This window comes from Bombina bombina, chromosome 6 (assembly GCF_027579735.1).
Source record: "Bombina bombina isolate aBomBom1 chromosome 6, aBomBom1.pri, whole genome shotgun sequence".
NCBI lineage: Eukaryota > Metazoa > Chordata > Amphibia > Anura > Bombinatoridae > Bombina > Bombina bombina.
The window spans coordinates 295,313,668-295,333,619 of NC_069504.1; positions in this window are offsets into that span (position 1 = coordinate 295,313,668).

A 19,952-nucleotide genomic window follows, 5' to 3' on the forward strand; every position below is an offset into this window, starting at 1 on the left:
TGAAAAAATCTATTAATAGTAGAGAAAACTTGGCAAGCAAAGATAAAAAAGCCAAATGATACAAGGCTTAGTGTATAACAAAGTAAAAACACTTTATTTGGGGTGAGCTTTTAACGCGTTTCTCGGCCACAAGCTCCTGGCCGTTTCATCAGAAAAGGTATATGATATACACAGAGAGCAGCTGCACGCTGTTTCTTCCCACAGCACAGCTACAGAGGATTCGGACTCGATCTATAGAGGAGAGCCCACAACCGTCCGCTCAGGAATTCGGATGTTACCTGGCACAGCGTACTGACTGCTGCTAAAACGTCAGTCTGCCTATTCGCACCACTTTCAATAAGGGTGCCAATACTCTTGTGAGTATATTTCCACTTGTCTTCACTCTCACTGTGATTCCTTCTTACGAAACCTACTTGCACAATGAGGCGCTGTCTTTTTTTGCATCATTTCTAGATACTGGGTCCTGATCAGACATCTCCAAGACTGCTAAAACGTCAGTCTGCCTATTCGCACCACTTTCAATAAGGGTGCCAATACTCTTGTGAGTATATTTCCACTTGTCTTCACTCTCACTGTGATTCCTTCTTACGAAACCTACTTGCACAATGAGGCGCTGTCTTTTTTTGCATCATACATAGAGAACTGTATACAAAACGAGCACTTGTTTGCAGAGATTGCCCAATATTGATTACTTACTGCTACTATTGCTTTATGAACTGAATAACACCATGTTTGGATTTACAAGTTAACTTTGATATTGGACTTCCTATCTTTAAGTTATCCGTCTCTAACCGGACTTAATAGTGCTACTCGGTCATGGACCTACCAGCCAGGATACATTTTCATTCCCCCTTTTTTTTAATTTTGGGACTACCATTGTTATTTTTTTCATTCTGGGACTACCATTGCTATATTGGTGCTATATTGGGCTTATATGTACTTGCATACACAGTTTCATTAGAGTATACAGCTTTGGACATATCCTCATTTACTCATAACTGTTATTTGACTTTATGATTCTATATTAGCATTTATCTATCAGTGTCTAACCCCTTTTTTGTTGCATTGAATCATATATATATATATATATATATATATATATATATATATATATATATATATATATATATATATATATATACACAAAAAACAGTCAGGGTGGATTTGCACTCACATCTCAACAACTGCCAGGGTGTCAGGAAAGATAAATTGTATCCAATATAGTAAAGATCTGCACTCACTGGACTTGTGTCAATTGTGATATTTATTATAGTGATGTTATGGAGCAAGAATGCCCCTTCTTCAGACCATCAAAATCAAGTGAAAAAACAAACAAGAAATACCTTCATAAGCCCCACCCCCAACACAAAATGTGCGCCATAAATGGTTGCCATAGTGATGGCGTATAATGTGCATAATGTGCAACATGTGACTTATATAAATATATAAATATATAAAAGTGACAATAATATGCAGTGTGCTTATATAGCAAAAACATGTGCATAATAAAACACCTAAAATGGATACTTTAAAAATATTTGCATCATCTAGATTAAAAAAACACAAAAAAACTGTGTAGCATATATACATCTTATGTAAATATTCATGTTCAAATTGACATAATAGATTACAAACCACCACATACAGGACCATATCCCATGAGGTAGAATAGATATGCAGTTGCGATTATCAAACACCGTTACCAAGTAAGCAGACATATAATGACAGATGGTAAGGGCAGCAAGCACAGAGCCATGGCGGTATCATCAATTCAGGGATAAAAACGGAAAAGCATTGCATATATTGTCTTGTGATAGCAGCTGCTATTGGTGTGAGTTATTCACTCACCACAAGCCCCTCCTTCGAAAATCTATTGAGTCAACAAACATAAAGTTGTGATGCTGACTTTTTACCATATCGTACCTATGCATTATTCAGAGTGGAATATAAATCTACAATATCTCACCAACTCCAAACAGTAGGACCACTTATATAGCACATATAGGGGGCCTGTTAATAATAAAAATAAAGGGAACAAGAATACAGTCAAGGTGCAAAGAGAAGAATGCTGCACAATCAAACCAATATACAATCCAGCAGATAACCATAATGCTAACGGATGTGCTTCCCCTAAAAAATAGGATCAACAAGAGTTTGATTTTTCATCTGCATCTCGATCACTGTACAGAGTATAAGGCATGCTACATATCCCCATATATCATAAGATGTATTTGTTCCTCCTAATCTGCATTAATCAATGTATCTGGGAGCCAAGTCCCTAATATGAGGCTCATAATCTAGCCTATCCTATCATTCCCCAGTTCTCTAGACCAAATGAATAAACAGGTCAGTTTACATGAACCTATTTAAATGTTCTCATTATATTATACAGTATAATTGATATAAAGCATAGGGGTATATATCCCCACAAGTACTGAAATAGATCCCATGACCTCATACTTGTATAATAACATGCCACTTGTATCATTTTAAGAGTACATCATAGGAAACAGTGCCAGTCATTATTTATGTTCAAACCATTTGGAACTACTGTATTGAGCTCATCGATAAATCTGGATTCACGTTGTAGCAACAGTCTAGCCCTGTCACCTCCTCCCCTAAGAGGGGGCACATGGTCAGATCTTAGATCTTTCGCCAAAAAGTGGCCTGATACAGGTTGTTCATTTTTTGGGGGGGATTTTAAGGCTTGTCTAATGGCAGACCAGTGCTTCCATTTATGTTCTCGCGTTGTCACAGATTTTTCCCACATAAAACGACCTGCAAGAACAGTTCAATAAGTATGCAACAAATTTTGTTGTGCAGGTAAGATAAGAGTTAATTTCATATCTGCGGTTGGTATGAGGGTGTCTGAATTCTTGTCCAGGGATCATGGCATTACATGTTGTACATGAAATGCATCTATAGCATCCTTTCTTAGTGTTAGATAACCAGGATGTATTCATGTAACTCTTTCTGAAATCAGTATGTACAAGCATATCCCTCAGATTGGGACTCCTCTTATAGGTAACCCTGGGTGGCTGTGAGAGAGAAAGAGTTGGATCGCTACTAAGGATTTTTCAATGTTCTTGTACTATCTGTTGTATTTGACTTGACTCTGGGCTGTAAGTAGTGACCAGCGAGAGTGAGTTGGTATTTGTTCTCTCCCTGGGGACCAATAGATCCTCTTGTTTCACATTACTCAGCTCCTGTCTTGTTCTTTCAATCCCATCCGGAAAGTAGCCTCTCTGTATAAACCTCTTCGCCATTTCATCCAATTGCATCTCAGAAAATGTAGGGTCAGAGCTGTTACGACTCACCCGCATCATTTGTCCTTTGGAATGGGAATTGCCCTATTCAGGCTCTTTGGATGGCAACTATGGGCTGATAGAATATAATTTCTATCCATATCTTTGTGGTATAAGGTAGAACTCAATCGCGCTTCACTCTTATATAGTCGAAGGTCTAGGAAGTCAATACTTGTTTCATCACAGGACATCTTGAATCTTACCGTTGACTTAATTGAGTTAATCCATTCAACCCATTCAGATAGTGTCATTCTAGAGATTCTCCAGATCACCAAAAGATCATCAATATATCTCTTATAAAATCGGATCTGAGGGTTGTAATAGACGTTCTGCCATCCATCCCAAGTGAACCTTGGGGATTGAGGTTTACATTCGCCCCCCCTTGAATGTCCCTGGCGGAGGCAAAAAATATAGTGAAGATGGGGGAATTGCAGTGCATGCTATATATGTTTGATGTGGTGGCTCCGCACTCTGAGGGGATTTTTGATCTACGTCAGGCTTTACCCACAGCATCTTGAGCAATGTCCTTTTTACCCTGGTATTCCTAGCTCCTAGTGACTTTACCCATAACATATATATATATATATATATATATATATATATATATATCGAGCCAAATATTGTAAAGAAGGCATTCTTTGTATTCCAATGGGTCTCACCCATTCTATGACACATACACAAAACAAAAATTACTTACATAAATAGTCTCCCCTTCACTGTGTATCCTGTGAGCTCAAAGGCATCCTCAATGTGCAACTGTGCATGCGTATAAGAAAGTATGGGGCCCCGGTGTGCACACAAAAAAAACACCTAACTAAAAAATGCTTGGCAACCTAAAGCAATCTATTCACAGGGATGCAATAACCATTTTCCTGTTGTCTACCAATAGCACAAATACATGCTATATAATCCCTACAAGTATTTTAACTGAGAATCTGCATCACATATAGCACCTCACTATTTTAAACCATATTTAATATGCTCTATCCTGACCTATATATATATATATACATATATATATATATATATATATATATATATATATATATATAAATATACATACATACATACATACATACATACACACCACTTTTCTGGGAAGGCTTTCCACAAGATTGTGGAGTGTATTGCTGGTAGATGTTTAAGCTTCACAATAATAGCACTTACAATTGACTTGATTAGATAGTAGGGCATATATTTCACAAGCTGACATGTGGCAAAGGTGGCATCATATGATAGAGCAACATTTAAAGTCACTGAGCTTTTCAATATGGCTCAGTACCACTGTCTATGAAGATTTTATGGCTGGACTTTATAAACCTGATAGCGATGGGCAGGGCTGAAACATCTGAACTCAATAATTAGAATTATTTTGACCATATAATGGGCCAGTTTACAATTTGCACACTAACTTATTTTTTCACTCATGCCCTAAATGTGCTCAAAGAAAACGTAATGCAGGCAGGTTAGCAAATGTATTACAAGTTGAAAGTAAATAGTTAGCGGGAAAGCAAAACCTGATGCTAACTTTTTTCCCTAGACTTAAATGGAGTGCAATGTTAGACCAACTGCACTAAACCCAAAGGAAGTTATGCATTCCAATGCTCTTCACATAAAAGAAAATGTTCTCTTTATTTTTAATTGAAATGATTTTTTTGTTAAATATATATCTATATCTATATATCTATATGAATATATACAGGTATAGATATATACTATATATATATATATATATATATATATATATATATATATATATAGTTGATAGGAGCCAGCACTCAATGGTCTTAAATATTGCAATAAAAACTTTTATTAAGTGACGTTTCGGGGAATGCTCCCCTTCATCAGACCAGGTCCAGTGAGTGCTTTTTTTCTATCTACTATACTCTATCCTAGATTCAGCACCCTGGTAGTTGAACTCTGTTTGTGAGTGTACACACACACATATATATATATATATATATATATATATATATATATATATATATATTTATTTATATATATATATATAAATATAAATTTCAATTTACACAGAACATTTTCTTCTAAGTGAAGAACACCAGAATGTAAAATATATACAGTAAAAGCACAGTAAAACGTATTTTTATATATATATATATATATATATATATATATATATATATACATATTTACACATATAAACACAGAAATACACATGTATAGACACATTTTACACAAACACAGATATATATATATATATATATAAACATATGTGGCATATATATATATATATATATATATAATGTATACAAACAAGCAGAATCAAGTAGCGCTCAAGCTTCACAAAGGCTCCAATTCAGCGCATAGATAGAGTCATTCAATGAAGTAACTCCAAGCAGGGTAGTATAAAAAATTCCAAACTTTTTTCCATACACTTAAAAAAGACGTTTTAAAAAACATCCCAGATAAAAGCCAGCAATGACACATACAATCAGGCAGATGAGCTGATCTCCATGCAAACGCGTTTTGTGTGCATGCACACTTGTTCACTGCTTACCTGGAGATCAGTTCATTCACCTTTTAAGGCCGTGTTAATTAAAACAATCTTTGAATCTGAAACTGATTGGACACTGACATTTGAGCAAATACCTCCCTCCATAGAACATGGCACATTTTCGTATAGCCTAAGCACAGGAAGGCATTACGTTACACAGCCTAAACATTTCTCATGCTTTTTGTAGGAGGTTATAGCAAGTTACATTGCAAATGAGATGATACTTTCAAACGATTCATGGATATCACAAATTAGCAAATACTGATATATATTACATTGCTAAATAAAATGCAAAGTTATTTGTAACCAAAAGGCATATTAATACATCGCTACAAGTAGAAGAAAAAAATACTTCAAATATGAAAAGCGCATTCCTATGAAAAGAAACAAGTACAATATGTTATTCCTTTTTCTCTAAACTAAGATTTTTTAGGTTACAAATGCATTTATGATAACAATAGTTGAAGATTTGTGAAAGCCATGAAAGAATTAGACACAGACAAGAGAGTTGAAAAATACCCTTAAAAAAGGAAGCAATAGATGCCAATAATTTTTTTGTTGTTTGTTTCAGGACAGGGGGTTACATTTTTAATTCATAAAAATGTCTATAATCTTAAGTAAAGACATCTAAATCTCATCTTATATTTAAACCCTCTGGTTCACTTGTCTGAAGTGAAAACATCCAGAATATCTCTTTCTTATTTAGGAACTTTTTTCTGTTGCTGTCAGGTATGGGGTCTATAGCTTTAATCCTAACCTTATTTAAGGATGCTCCTCCCACTCTCACTTGCCGTTTAATTTAGTAGTGAACAGAAACTCTACCAGAGACGCTGCTACAACTATTACTCCTGGCTCTAACATATACTGGACAACTGTCTAGCCTACAAACGAAACTATTTTCTGGTACCAGTGCTTCCATTCTTGTTGTTGCGTTGTCACAGATTTATCCCACATAAAACAACCTGCAAGAACAGTTCAATAAGTATACAACAAATTTTGTTGTGCAGGTAAGATAAGAGTTGTTTTCATATCTGCGGTTGGTATGAGGGTGTCTGAATTCTTGTCCAGGGATCATGGCATTACATGTTGTACATGAAATGCATCTATAGCATCCTTTCTTAGTGTTAGATAACCAGGATGTATTCATGTAACTCTTTCTGAAATCAGTATGTAGAAGCATATCCCTCAGATTGGGACTCCTCTTATAGGTAACCCTGGGTGACTGCGAGAAAGAAAGAGTTGGATCACTACTAAGGATTTTTCAATGTTCTTGTACTATCTGTTGTATTTGACTTGACTCTGGGCTGTAAGTAGTGACTAGCGAGAGTGAGTTGGTATTTGTTCTCTCCCTGGGGACCAATAGATCCTCTTGTTTCACATTACTCAGCTCCTGTCTTGTTCTTTCAATCACATCCGGAAAGTAGCCTCTCTGTATAAACCTCTTCGCCATTTCATCCAATTGCATCTCAGAAAATGTAGGGTCAGAGCTGTTACGACTCACCCGCATCATTTGTCCTTTGGGAATTGCCCTATTCAGGCTCTTTGGATGGAAACTATGGGCTGAGAGAATATAATTTCTATCCATATCTTTGTGCTATAAGGTAGAACTCAATCGCCCTTCACTCTTATATAGTCGAAGGTCTAGGAAGTCAATACTTGTTTCATCACAGGACATCTTGAATCTTAACATTGACTTAATTGAGTTAATCCATTCAACCCATTCAGATAGTGTCATTCTAGAGATTCTCCAGATCACCAAAAGATCATCAATATATCTCTTATAAATCGGATCTGAGGGTTGTAATAGACGTTCTGCCATCCACCCCAAGTGAACCTTGGGGATTGAGGTTTACATTCGCCCCCCTTGAATGTCCCTGGCGGAGGCAAAAAATATAGTGAAGATGGGGGAATTGCAGTGCATGCTATATATGTTTGATGTGGTGACTCCGCACTCTGAGGGGATCTACGTCAGGCTTAACCCACAGCAGCTCTTGGGCAATGTCCTTTTTACCCTGGTATTCCTAGCTCCTAGTGACTTTACCCATAACATATATATATATATATATATATATATATATATATATAGCCAAATATTGTAAAGAAGGCATTCTTTGTATTCCAATGGGTCTCACCCATTCTATGACACATACACAAAACAAAAATTACTTACATAAATAGTCTCCCCTTCACTGTGTATCCTGTGAGCTCAAAGGCATCCTCAATGTGCAACTGTGCATGCGCATAAGAAAGTATGGGGCCCCGGTGTGCACACAAAAAAAACACCTAACTAAAAAATGCTTGGCAACCTAAAGCAATCTATTCACAGGGATGCAATAACCATTTTCCTGTTGTCTACCAATAGCACAAATACATGCTATATAATCCCTACAAGTATTTTAACTGAGAATCTGCATCACATATAGCACCTCACTATTTTAAACCATATTTAATATGCTCTATCCTGACATATATATATATGTATGTATATATATATATATATATATATATATATATATATATATATAAATATACATACATACATACATACATACACACCACTTTTCTGGGAAGGCTTTCCACAAGATTGTGGAGTGTATTGCTGGTAGATGTTTAAGCTTCACAATAATAGCACTTACAATTGACTTGATTAGATAGTAGGGCATATATTTCACAAGCTGACATGTGGCAAAGGTGGCATCATATGATAGAGCAACATTTAAAGTCACTGAGCTTTTCAATATGGCTCAGTACCACTGTCTATGAAGATTTTATGGCTGGACTTTATAAACCTGATAGCGATGGGCAGGGCTGAAACATCTGAACTCAATAATTAGAATTATTTTGACCATATAATGGGCCAGTTTACAAGTGGCACACTAACTTATTTTTTCACTCATGCCCTAAATGTGCTCAAAGAAAACGTAATGCAGGCAGGTTAGTAAATGTATTACAAGTTGAAAGTAAATAGTTAGCGGGAAAGCAAAACCTGATGCTAACTTTTTTCCCTAGACTTAAATGGAGTGCAATGTTAGACCAACTGCACTAAACCCAAAGGAAGTTATGCATTCCAATGCTCTTCACTTAAAAGAAAATGTTCTCTTTATTTTTAAATATTTCTATATATCTGATGATTTTTTGTTAAATATATATCTATATCTATATATCTATATGAATATATTCAGGTATAGAGATATATATAGCAGATAGGAGCCAGCACTCAATGGTCTTTTATTAAGTGACGTTTTGGGGAATGCTCCACTTCATCAGACCAGGTCCAGTGAGTGCTTTTTTTCTATCTACTATACTCTATCCTAGATTCAGCACCCTGGCAGTTGAACTCTGTTTGTGAGTGTACACACACATATATATATATATATATATATATATATATATATATATATATATATATATATATATATATATATATATATATATATATACAGGGAGTGCAGAATTATTAGGCAAGTTGTATTTTTGAGGATTAATTTTATTATTGAACAACAACCATGTTCTCAATGAACCCAAAAAACTCATTAATATCAAAGCTGAATAGTTTTGGAAGTAGTTTTTAGTTTGTTTTTAGTTTTAGCTATTTTAGGGGGATATCTGTGTGTGCAGGTGACTATTACTGTGCATAATTATTAGGCAACTTAGCAAAAAACAAATATATACCCATTTCAATTATTTATTTTTACCAGTGAAACCAATATAACATCTCAACATTCACAAATATACATTTCTGACAAAAACAAATCAGTGACCAATATAGCCACCTTTCTTTGCAAGGACACTCAAAAGCCTGCCATCCATGGATTCTGTCAGTGTTTTGATCTGTTCACCATCAACATTGCGTGCAGCAGCAACCACAGCCTCCCAGACACTGTTCAGAGAGGTGTACTGTTTTCCCTCCTTGTAAATCTCTCATTTGATGATGGACCACAGGTTCTCAATGGGGTTCAGATCAGGTGAACAAGGAGGTCATGTCATTAGATTTTCTTCTTTTATACCCTTTCTTGCCAGCCACGCTGTGGAGTACTTGGACGCGTGTGATGGAGCATTGTCCTGCATGAAAATCATGTTTTTCTTGAAGGATGCAGACTTCTTCCTGTACCACTGCTTGAAGAAGGTGTCTTCCAGAAACTGGCAGTAGGACTGGGAGTTGAGCTTGACTCCATCCTCAACCCGAAAAGGCCCCACAAGCTCATCTTTGATGATACCAGCCCAAACCAGTACTCCACCTCCACCTTGCTGGCGTCTGAGTCGGACTGGAGCTCTCTGCCCTTTACCAATCCAGCCACGGGCCCATCCATCTGGCCCATCAAGACTCACTCTCATTTCATCAGTCCATAAAACCTTAGAAAAATCAGTCTTGACATATTTCTTGGCCCAGTCTTGACGTTTCAGCTTGTGTGTCTTGTTAAGTGGTGGTCGTCTTTCAGCCTTTCTTACCTTGGCCATGTCTCTGAGTATTGCACGCCTTGTGCTTTTGGGCACTCCAGTGATGTTGCAGCTCTGAAATATGGCCAAACTGGTGGCAAGTGGCATCTTGGCAGCTGCACGCTTGACTTTTCTCAGTTCATGGGCAGTTATTTTGCGCCTTGGTTTTTCCACACGCTTCTTGCGACCATGTTGACTATTTTGAATGAAACGCTTGATTGTTCGAAGATCACGCTTCAGAAGCTTTGCAATTTTAAGAGTGCTGCATCCCTCTGCAAGATATCTCACTATTTTTGACTTTTCTGAGCCTGTCAAGTCCTTCTTTTGACCCATTTTGCCAAAGGAAAGGAAGTTGCCTAATAATTATGCACACCTGATATAGGGTGTTAATGTCATTAGACCACACCCCTTCTCATTACAGAGATGCACATCACCTAATATGCTTAATTGGTAGTAGGCTTTCGAGCCTATACAGCTTGGAGTAAGACAACATGCATAAAGAGGATGATGTGGTCAAAATACTCATTTGCCTAATAATTCTGCACTCCCTGTATAGATATATATATATATATATATATATATATATATATATATATATATTTATATAAATATAAATTTCAATTTACAAAGAACATTTTCTTCTAAGTGAAGAACACCAGAATGTAAAATATATACAGTAAAAGCACAGTAAAACGTATATATATATATATATATATATATATATATATACATATTTACACATATAAACACAGAAATACACATGTATAGACACATTTACACAAACACAGATATATATATATATATAAACATATATATATATAATGTATACAAACAAGCAGAATCAAGTAGCGCTCAAGCTTCACAAAGGCTCCAATTCAGCGTATAGATAGAGTCATTCAATGAAGTAACTCCAAGCAGCATAGTATAAAAAATGCCAAACATTTTTCCATACACTTAAAAAAGATGTTCAATAGATGTATACAATGAAGTAACATCCATCACCATTAATCTTATCTGAAGGTCTTATCATGATATCATCATTTTTACACAGCTCTTTAAGAGCTAATGTTTCTTTAGTAGTTAAGTTTGTGTGTGCTATTATGTCTATAATCTTAAGTAAAGACATCTAAATCTCATCTTATATTTAAACCCTCTGGTTTGGTGAAAACATCCAGAATATCTCTTTCTTATTTAGGAGCTTTTCTCTGTTGCCCCCCCCTTTTCCATTTAGTGATGTGATCAATACCCTGTATTTTTATCCTTTTCACACACGCTCAAAAGTGATAGATGTCTTTCAAAAAACAGTAGAAGTTAAAATACGAACCCTTAACGAAACAGTCTCTAAGAAAGCAAAAATAGCACACGCAAACTTAACTACTAAAGAAACATTAGCTCTTAAAGAGCTGTCTAAAAATGATGATATCATGATAAGACCTTCAGATAAGGGAGGGAATGTGGTCATCTTTATTAGGACAGACTACATTACCGAGGCAAAAAGGCAATTGGGCGAAAGAGATGTATATATCAGATTAACTGAAAATCCAACTAACAGATTTCAGAAAGAGTTAACAAATATCATTAAATTTGCATGTAATAACGGCATTATCACACAGACCATTGAGGAAAAGTTAACAGTATTACATCCTGTCACACCCATATTTCATCACTTTCCAAAAATACACAAAAATCCGCTGTCTCCACCTGGTAGACCTATCATTGCAGGTATTGGGTCATTAAATGAAGCTCTATCTGAACTTGTAGACACCTCTCTGCAGCCATTGGTCTGTCAATTACCCAGTTACGTCCAGGATACCACCTCTTTTATTAAAAAGATCAGTAATATTAAATGGAAAGCCAATTATAGATTAATGGTGATGGATGTTACTTCATTGTATACATCTATTGAACATCATTGGGGTCTCACTGCAATTGAATTCTTTATAGATACAGCTTGCAATTTTGAGGAAGCAACTAAAATATTCTTATTAATAGCAATTGAATATCTACTAACGCATAACTTTTTTATGTTTCAGACTGACTACTATCTCCAGAGACGTGGGACGGCTATGGGGGCTAATTATTTCTTACTGGCTAATATGAACAATTTCCACTTAAACATTTGATGTAATTCAGCACAGGAACATACATTTAAAAAAAATCACTTTAATGCATTTTTAGATAGTGTCTTTTGGATGAAACGGAAGTGTCCTAGAATGACGCATAAAGCTGTAGAATATTATTTTTAAAATATTATTTCCACTACAAAGAAATTACTGCCTGATTTTTCAATCTATTGTATACTTTATATATATATATATATATATATATATATATATATATATTACCAGTGGAGGGGACTCCGGTGGCTCTGACCGAGCAGATGGGGGACACAGTAGACATCCACAACCAGATAAAATCCTTACTAAGTCACAGAGAAAACCTCCTATGGTTCCAAAAAACTCCAATCCACCAGGAGGAGACGCAGGCCCGCCAACAGACGTGGTGGCTGGTGGAAGAAAACCTCCAAAGCTTTAAGCACTGATACCAGTGTCATCATAAACCTCAGTAGCAGAATGCTTGACAAAGTTGAAATTGATTTATTGGCCAAGGGTTTGAATTTTGTCCCCACTCCACGGGTGGACACATTTGACTACCTGGTGGACCTTCATAAATTACAGAGAACACTCAAATTGAGGGATTTCTTCAAAAACTCTTCTTCGGAACCCCCAAGACTGGCAGTGTCTAAAAAATCAACTTTTGAACTGAAATTGACACATTCAACTATTAAGACCTTTACAAAGATTTGTTCCAAGGAAATTGAATCCGTTTGTCACACCAACCCTAAAACTCGCACAAATTTGAACAAAGAACAATGGCAAGCTCTCAGGCGCCTCCAAAAAGATGACTCTATTGTTATTTGCCCTGCTGACAAAGGCGGGGCGATTGTGGTCCTAGATTACAGCTACTATCGTAACGAATTGCTTCAACAGCTAGAGGATGGAATAACATACAAAAAACTCTCGCACAATCCTACCGCTTCCTTCAAAAAGAAGTTAGATGACAGCCTGTTGTATGCTCTAAACTGTGGCCACATCGATAAGAGTGTGTACAATGTCTTGATTACTGATTATCCAGTATATCCCATTGTATACACAATTCCCAAAATACATAAAGATCAAGTTCACCCACCTGGGCATCCCATAGTCTCTGCCGAGGGCTCTCTCTTTCAAAATCTAGCCAAGTTTATCGACTTCTATCTGCAGGATCTTGTGAAAACCACTGAGGCATTTTTGTTGGATTCTATACAACTCATACAACTATTACAAGATCGTGTTTTTCCCAAAGACTGCATCCTTGTGACACTAGATGTCAACAGCCTTTATACCATTATTCCACACCAGTTGGGTATTGAGGCCACCAGACAAGCTCTCATTGCAAGTTCATCATATGATGGTCCACCAATTGAAATCCTCCTAGAATGGTTGTTACTCTTTCTCCAACATAATTACTTCCGGTTTGAGGAAACCTTTTACCTCCAGCTGGTTGGGACCACCATGGGTTCCAGCATGGCCCCCTCATATGCCAACTTATTTATGGCCTGGTTTGAGGGTGTACATATCTTCAAGAACAGAAACCCTAATGTTCTGTTATACCGCAGGTATATTGATGATTTGTTGGTCATATGGGAGGCTCAGAAACTGAACTTACAGCTTGGATACAACATCTGAACACGGCAGAAGAATCCATCACCCTAAAAAGCGAATATGATTTCCAGAAAATCCAGTTTTTGGATCTATGTATATACAAGTGCGATGATGACCAAGGTTGCCTTTTACGGACAACTCTTTACTCAAAACCCACGGATCGAAACACCCTCCTCTTAAACAGTAGTTACCATCCCACACAACTGAAACGTGGTATTATCATATCATAGTTTATGAGAGTATTACGTAACACGTCAGAACCTGACCAGAGGGAAATCCAGGTGAAATCCATGAGGCATAGGTTCCTCGAACGGGGTTACAGTCGCAAGATGATATCTGACATCCTGACAGAAGTTGGCGGTCACGAACAATCTAACCTGTTGCAGAGAAAACCAGAGTCTGAGCTGGCAGAGACAAAACCCTCCATTAACTTTATCACCAGTTACACACCAGCCACTAGACTGGTCGCGGGTGTCATTAGGGATAACTGGCATCTGACTAACAAGGATCGCACACTACCATTTGTTAATACCCAACCTCCTAGAGTGGTTCACAAAAGTGGCTCCAGTTTAAAAACACTGCTTATGCACACTGACCAATGGCGCAGAAATAGAACCTGGCTGGCTCCAACTAAGACCGGCTGCTACAAGTGTGGCAGCTGTGTCACGTGTAATTCACTCATCACTGGCCAAAGATTGCATCATCCGGGATCAACAAAAACATATACAATTAGGCACAGACTCACATGCACATCCCAGTACGTTGTGTATCTGTTATCATGTCCATGTGGTCTCTACTACATCGGAAAGACCAGCACCACATTTAGGGAAAGACTGGCCAACCATAAAAGTGCCTTACGGGCAGCATTTTCTGGAACATAAGCATCCCATCGCCACTCTTCGTGCCATGTTGATCGACACAGTGGCACCTCTGAAGAGAGGTGGTGATCGCAACCAGGAACTACTAAAATGCGAAGCCAGATGGATATATAGATTAAATACTTTGAGCCCAAATGGTCTTAATGCTCACCTGGACTTTTCTGTATTTTTTTGAGCTATAAATGCCTGCTTGTTTCTTTGTTTTTGTTTTTTCCTCCTTTTCTCATTAGGTCACCAATTCTGTGATGTAAGAAGTCCTTCCAACATCTCCATCCCATATGTGGCCCATGGCTCATTTGATGTATATTCTATATTTATAGTCTCCCTGTATTTTCCGTATTTTTTAGGGTTGCTTTCTGTTCATTCTATTTCGTCTAATTAGACGATTTATCCTATGTTTTCTGTCTTTCTGTTGGTGTACTTGTGTATCTTTGGTGCTTGAGCTGTATATCACCATTACATTCATTTCATATATTATCAATTGCTGGCGTACTTTTTTGTTTTGCGCCTAGGATCTTCTATGGCCCCCTTTAACACCTTCTACAGTGACTGTCTCACATCATATATGTATTGTAACCTCTGGGGCTTTCACACCTAAGTTTAGTTGTGTGGCCCTTTGCTCTAGATAATTATTGACACCGCATATGATTGCTGTGTATCTGTGTGGCTATGTGCGCCCTTCTAAGTTATACAGCTCACTGTGGGTTAAAGCCCTGCATCTATACTTGACGTAATTGTGGTTTCTGACTGACCCATGTTAGCTGCGGCACCCTTGCAGCGCTATTTCTCTATGTCCTTCTTGGACATACACATATCCAGTGCTCTGATATGGGTAGGTGAATTCTGTTTTTTAACAGTGGATCTATTTGTGCCTGTTTGGCGTGTGTTGGGGTGGATATGGTGTTATATTATAATTCACTTATAGGATTGCTTTCCGTACCATCTGCCTTTGTATGTGGATTGTGTGTTTTCTTCTCTAACAGTGCTCCGTTCCCCTGCAGTATGTATTATTAGGTGTTTCTTTCAGGGTAAACAATGGATTGGTTGCCATAGTTACGGGAGGTGTTGGCTGCTTTCACCCTATCAGGGACTGATTGCCTTTAGGGCTTCCCCTATTTAAGGCGGCTTCCGGTAGCCACCCTCATTTGCTTGTTTGGATCTATGACTACTGCCACTCGGCAGTTTAACGGTATGGTAAACGCTGTTTTTAGTTAATTTCCTTTGATCTATAAGGCTCTGACTTGTGTTATTGCTGTACTCACATTAGCGTGACTGGTTTTTCATATTGCTATGGGCTTTTAGTATGTTTCATATACCTTTGAGCTAAATGCAGTTTGGTGTTGTTTATATAGTGATTCCCCTACAATTGCTGAACTCCCTTGCTTGTTTTTACTGTTTCACCTTGGGGCCCTAATATGCGTGATTAGTCTATACTGTTATCCACAATATTGCTTTGGCTATGTTCTGCCGTTAAGTGTTCTCACACACCATTTTTACATTTCTAATAAGCTCTATGCCCTGCTATTATCTGTTTTAGGTGTCTTGCTAATCACACTGCAGGCGTTTCACACGTTGTCCATTGTTTTGATTTATGCATCTCTTTGGGTTATATGTTTGATGGTAACTTTATTTATGTGTTTATGTCAATTTGTACTCTTCTTACTTTTTCTTAGTCCTCATCTGGGACTTATTTTATGACTATGGCTTAATTTATCTAGTATCGCTTCAAATGTTTTCACTTGAGCCTGCTGTTGATGCCGTCTGTATACCATAACATCATTTTTGTTTTGCCTTGTTGCCCACGGATTGCCATCTGGCATTCTTATCTCATAGTTGTTCTTTGATATCCTTTGTTGAAGGTTGTTAGATCTCAGACAGCACAGTCTATTTAGATGTTGTTATTCATGTTTGCTGCACTGTACCATATTATCTATATCTGCCTTGGCCCCTTTATCCTGCATGTTCTTTGTTTTTTTTTTGGGTATCCTTTGTTGAAGGTTGGATTATTCCCTTTACAGACTGTATAGTCTGTTTTTAATTGTATTGGTGATGGTGATATAGGTAGTGTTTGTCTTGTTGCATGTTGTCTCTATCATTCCATGTTTCTAGTATCTGTTTATATGTTTGTCTTTCAGATAATACCTGTCCTGATGAAGGCCCAACTGAGGGCCGAAACGTTGACCATGTATTAATGTTCTAGGAATAAAGAAAATATTTGTCTCTATACAAACCCTGAGAGTGCCATTCTTTTACATTGTTCTTTAACTATCTCTTATAAGGATTGCACCCAGGTTGTGGCTGCTCCACCTCGTTGGAGTGCTGGGCTATACGCTATTTTGACTTTTGATATATATATATATACAAGACAATTTCCAGCTCAGCCCTCCAATGGTTAACAGCCTGGGTGCAAGAATAAAGTGCATATATAGACAAGGTTTGATTTATGTCCTCTAGATATGCTGATGAAGGGGTTGTGAACCCCGAAAACGTTCCTATATTAAAAGGTTTTTGTGAAAGTCCTGCGAGTGCATCTCTTTCTCTCTCTCTCTCTCTCTCTCTCTCTCTCTCTCTCTCTCTCTCTATATATATATATATATATATATATATATATTTATATATATTTATATATTAATAAATGTCCTAACTGAAGGATTGCTAAATAAGTAATGAATAAGTAAAGTAAACCAGTGAAATTACAAAGACACAAAAAGTACAGCATCTGCAAGTTTTTTAAATATATTTATTACCAAAATGTTGTTCTTGAGAAGGCAAAAACATAATCTACATAATCTAGATATTGAGTATCACTAGGGGATAATAAAGCAGATATATGGTAATAAATTGAATACTCAGCATTGTAAATGCCGTACCATAAAATATGTGAAGCATAAACATGTAATCTACCTGGATATGTTGCTTGGATATTCTTTTATTACTGAAAGATATTGCTATTTAAATGTAGCTATGTTTTTCTATCATTTTTTTTTATGGACTGGGAAAGGGAAAATGATTTTGGACTCAAAAATAAATATCAGCAGATGGATCCTATGATATTAGAATATATTTCTGCCAATACATTCTTGTTCAGTCATGGGTTATTGATTCCCTTTGCAACCTGCTGTATCTTTTCTAGCTGCACATTATGACAGAAAAACAGAACCTTAACCACTAAAAAAGAAATAATGAAAAAAACTGAAAAACAAGTCACTGTACAGACACCCATCTGTTCATTTGTAATACATACAAATTAATTCACAGTCACATGTACAATTAGACTTGTATATTTCTGCAGATTCATTGTTTTTCAGTGTGGAATTTCCCATTTCTTTTTCTTTTTTTTTGTGTTTAAATGAATTTTAGAAATATGACAGTGAAATGTATTCTGTTTAATAGGAGATTAAAGGGATATTAAACACTAAATACATTTCATGGACCTCTCTCTAATTATGAGTGCCGCTATTTTGGAAGCTAGGTTTCACTGCAGGTACCCAAAGGAGATTTGCTGCACATGTGCAAACACATCAGCTCTTGAAATCAGTAAAAGCTGGATTTTAACATGACACCTCTCATGACTAGAGGGTTTTACATGAATGACAACAATACTATGCTTATAAAATATATTTAGTCTTTAATATCCCTTTAAACTAAACATTTTGTCTCCTCATAAAGGGCCAGATTACAAGTGGCATGCAAATAATAGCATGGGATGCAATAATATCACTAGATCACTCTAACATTAGCGCGCAATTTGATATTACAAGTTTATGGTGCAACGCCGCCCCCTGCAGATTTGCGGCCAATCGGCCACCAGCAGGGAGGTTTCAATCCACCCGATAGTACTCGATCGGGTTGAATTGCAGCGATGTCTGTCCGCCTGCTCAGAGCAAGCGGACAGGTTATGGAGGCTCGCCAGAAACACGGCCCCCAAGCTCCATCCAGAGCTTTATAAATGGGCCCCTGTGAGTTTAAAAAATGTTTTCACAAAACACATCAACAACATGTTAACATAAACTATTACACTCATATATTCACTTTAAAAAAAAAAAAAAAAAAAGAGTTTTATTGAATTGTTTGACGGTACAAAATATTTTGCATTACAAACATAGTAAATCAAGTTGAACTTGTCAACAGGTACCGTCCATAATGTACAAAGCTTCTTAGACCTTGACCGTGCTTTTAACCTGTTCATTTTGTAATGGTTCACTTGAAGACATGGTCTTGGTTTCAGATAAGCTCAACAATTTTTATTTTCTTATATCTATGTTAAACATTGTAGATAAAAATAGGAAATTTTTGTACAGATAATTTGTAACTTAACAACATATAAACAATGCAGATGCTGGAAAATAAGTAATAACTGATTCCTGAGCAATAAGGGGGGAAAAAAAGGACCCTTTCCTCCACTCTCTCATCACATCCTCCTCACCCGCAGCAGTCTCTCCCATCCGAGGTTGGTCATAATGCCCAAGACTCATGCAGGATTCCCTTTCCATATTTGCACCATATATTCATGAATATCTACCGTTCCATCTCTTAGATATCTGAATTTCTCTAAATGCAAGAGTCGTTCCACTTGCATTTTCCACTCATCAACTGTTGGGACAATAGGGGGCCTCGAGTTCCTGGGTATCAACATTTTTACACTATTCAGCATCAAAAAAAGGAGATCTCACCTGTGCCTATCCCTAAATTTAGGCAGTTCCCACACCCTTCAGCTTGAAGTTGTAGAGCAATAGCCTTCCTATACAGGTCTAAGTTTGGCAGGCCCAACCCCCTTCTTTCTTTGGTAAGATGTAGTGTATTTCTGCTTACTCTTGGTTTAATGCTACCCCATATATATTTATCTATGGCTGCTTGAAGCTTTTTGATGAAGACAGGGTGCAAATTGATTGGAAGTGTTTGTAAATTGTATAATATCCTGGGTAGAATGTTCATTTTTATCACCCCAATGCGCCCCAACCAAGATATGTGTTTTGTTTTCCAAGAGGAAAGATCTTTGGTTATAGTGTCTAACAGGGGTGTATAATTCGCTTCAAACAGCTCATCTGGTGAAGATGTCAGGTATATACCTAAGTATTTCAGTTTGTCCTTTTGTATTTTTAGCGGGCAGCCT